A 3,921-nucleotide genomic window follows, 5' to 3' on the forward strand; every position below is an offset into this window, starting at 1 on the left:
TAAGAGTCCCATGCTCTACCGATTGATCTGTCTGCCTTCATTTACACTGCTACAGGAGTTTGATTTCTTGTTTTCTGATATGTATTCCCCTTGACCTCCTTTTGCTGTTTTATTGCTCTAGCTAGAACTTTTACTATAGAACTTTTACTATATTGAATAGATATGGACAGAGTGAAAAGCCTTCTTTTATTACTGATTTCAGTTTGATTACTTCAAGTTTCTATTTAATTTGATGTTGGATGCTGGCTTGCTGTATATTATGTTTAGGTATGTTCCTTGAATCCCTGCTCTTTCCAAGACTTTTTTCATGAAGGGGTGCTGAATTTTGCCAATGGCTTTTTCAGCATCTAAGGAGATGATGATGTAGATTTTTTTTTCAGTTTGTTTATATGGTGGATTGCATTGACAGATTTTCATATGTTAAACCACCCCTGCATCTCTACATTGAAGCTTACTTGATCATTGTGGATGATTTTTCTAAAGTGTTTTTGGATTTGGTTTGTCAGTATTTTATTGAATATTTGAGCATCAATGTTCATAAGAGAGATTGGTTTGTAATTTTCTTTCTTAGTAGTGTCTTCGTATGGTTTGGGTATCAGGGTAATTATAGACTCTTAAATAATGTTAGACAATATTCTTTTACCTGTTATTTCTTTGTCCCCTTTTCTTCGGCTCAAGAAAAATATCTCCACATGCGTACCATCAATCCAATTTGTTTACCTCTAATTTTTGGTTTGATTTTGGAAACAGGATCTCAGTCTGTTGCCCAAGGTCTCCTGGAACTCACTTTACAGGCAAGAATAGCCTCAAACTGAACAGTAATCCTCCTGCATTATCATCCTGTTCGTTGAGATCACAGACATGAACACTTTGTTCAGTTTTTTTCCAATTCTTTAAAGATTTGTCAGCCGACAGTTCAAGTATTTGAATTATTATTCACATTTTCTGCACTGGAGGATTTCAAGTTATTGAAAGTTTAAAAATAAAAGGAAATGGTGAAATTTGTCTGAGTTTTCTCCATCTGGAAATTTGTGAATATTATACCATTCACTTTTTTCCTATTTTTCTGCAACAAATGATTTTAAGACTAAGATTATACATGTGACTACAATATCCATCCACCAGTATCTGAGCCAAGGAAAGGTCAACATTGACTTTTAAGTGCTTATTGATTTGTTTGGCGCCAATCTCTGTTTCTTTTAAAGTAAAATTCCTCTACATAATTTTCCCACCATGGTCTTAATGGAGAGAAGGGAGTTCTTTTGGTCAGACTATTTCATTTTGTTTTCCCTATCCTCATTCCACTGAGACAGTGCTATTTGAGTGTTCAGGATGGCAGTTTGTATGCTTCTAAGCTCCATGACCCTTCTTGAATTAGTTGCAAGAATTTGTTTCCTGCTCTCTGTAGCCATTGTTTGAGTCTGCTCTGGTGCTAGGTGCACATTTGTTCTGGCTTTGTGGTGCTTAACCCTCTGGAGTTCAGTTCAGTTACAGATTTGTTTTCGGGACCCAAGGAGTCTTTGTGATGTGGCTTGCTAGGAAAATAATATTGCCTTTACATTTTTGCTTTGTAGCAACAGCTAATTTGTTAGACTGCAAAGCTCAGAAGCATCATTTACTGTGTCTTCTCTTATAAGAGTTTCTTTTAATAATTTCAAGAATGTTTTAAAGTGGTAACTCTGATAGCATCATATTTATATTTATTTGACAATTTTCTAAAACTTATGAAATACACGATGAAGAGTATATGAAATATATAAAAACAATTTTGAAAACCAAAAATCACTATGGCATCTTGACTCAAGTGTCAGGACTTAGGCTTCATCCTCAGCACCTCTAAAAATATAAAAGAAAAATATTTCTGTGCATCTGTGTACCATTATTGTATTTAATAAAAATGTTGCTTGTATCACAGAATTGTCTCTCAGCAATTACTACCTTGTAGAAACCTTTCTCTTCTTCATGTTGCCACTTTACTGATTCCTCATATTTCTCTTATAACTTTACCTTCAGTATTTGCATCTTAATAATATGCCATTTATTATTGCATGGGTTTTAGCACTGCAAGTATTGTCTTGCTGTAGTCAGTCTTGTTTAAGACCTCCAATGTGTTTGATTTTAGGCTGATACTTTGAGGCCTGATTAACAGATGAAATATACTAGCAACTATTCATCAAGATGCCAAAATCCCTGTGATAAACAACTTAGAGAAGGGAAGGCTTATTTGGGCTCATGAGTTTAGGAATTACAGGCCAAAGTATGCTGGCTCCATTGCTTTCAGGTCCCGTGTTAAGATAGAGCCTTCAGCTAGGCGGTGGTGGCACACTCCTTTAATCCCAGCACTTGGGAGGCAGAGACAGGCAGATCTTTGTGCATTTGAGGCCAGCCTAGTTTACAGAGCTAGTTTCAGGACAGGTTCCAATGCTACAGAGAAACTGTCTCAAAACAACACAACAAAACAAACCGAAAAACAAACAAAAAGATAAAGCCTTCAGGGCAGATGGGTGTGGAAGAGCTCATTTCATGGTGGCTGGGAGACATAAAGGGTAATCATTGGGGCTGAAAAGACATAATATTTCAGAGTGTGCCATCCCATAAATATATTGATAAAGTTCTAATCACCATATGTTAGTTACCACTCAATAATACCATAAACTGGGGCCAATGCCTATGATACATGCATGAGTCTTAATATATTCTATCATGTTATATCATTGTTTTATTAAAGTACATTAGGCCTGATTAAAGTGTTAGGTCTCTCTCTTTCGTGTGTGTGTGTGTGTGTGTTTGTATTACATACACATATGTAATTATAAAAATCATAATATAAAATTTTCCAAATTGATCTTGTGTTATTGTTTGATCTAGGTAAAATGGTGGCAAAGGGAGTGTAAGGAGCATGAGAACATTCAGGAATGGGGTGGTCAAGGAGGGAGGGGTAGAGTAGGAGAACAAGAAAAGAGATACCTTGATAGAGAGAGCCACTTTGGGGTTAGGGAGAAACTTGGCTCTAGGGAAATTTTCAAGAATCCACAAGTATAACCCTATTGTGGGGCAATGGTCTTATAATCTGTAAAGATTTATCACTTGTATTGTTTTAACAATACACTTATTGGCCAGTAGCCAAGCAGGAAGTGTAGATAGGGTGACCAGAATAGGAAAATTCTGGGATGAGGAAAGTCTCAGTCTGCAGTTGTCAACCAGACACAGAGGAAGCAAGATGAGAATACCTCACAGATAAAAGGTACCAATCCATGTGTTTACCAAAGATAAGAATTGTGGGTTAGTTTAATATGTAAGAGTTAGGTAATAAGAAGCTTGAGCTAATAGGTCAACCAGTTTATAATTAATGTAGGCCTCTGTGTGCTTCTTTAGGACCAAAAAGCTGCAGATCAGGAGGAACAGAAACCTCTGTCAACATAAGCCCAGTTAAGATTGCTGGCAATAGTGGAGAGGGTGCTTGAATTGGCCTTCTTGTTACCTACCTTCTCTGGAAGTCTGGTTAGGTCTTGATTTGCATCTAATATATACTTATGAGTAAGTACATACCATAGTTGGCTTTCTGAATCTGGATTACCTCACTCAAGTTTTTTTTTTCTAGTTCCATTTATTTGCCTGCAAATTTTTTAGTGTTACTGATTTTTATAGTTGAGTAATACTCCATTATGTAAATGTACCACATTCTTGATTCCTTCTTCAGCTGAGGGAGATCAAGGTTGTTTCTAGGTACTGGATATTATAAATAATGCTGCTATGAACATAGTTGAACAAATGACTTTATGGTATGGTTGTGCATCCTTTGGGTATATGCTCAGGAGTGGTATTTCTGGGTCCTGAGGTAGATTGATTCCCAGTTTTCTGAGAAATAACCTTATCAATTTGCAAGCTGTAAAAGTTTACACTGCCACTAGCAATAGAGGA

This window comes from Microtus ochrogaster (assembly GCF_000317375.1).
Source record: "Microtus ochrogaster isolate Prairie Vole_2 chromosome 14 unlocalized genomic scaffold, MicOch1.0 chr14_random_3, whole genome shotgun sequence".
NCBI lineage: Eukaryota > Metazoa > Chordata > Mammalia > Rodentia > Cricetidae > Microtus > Microtus ochrogaster.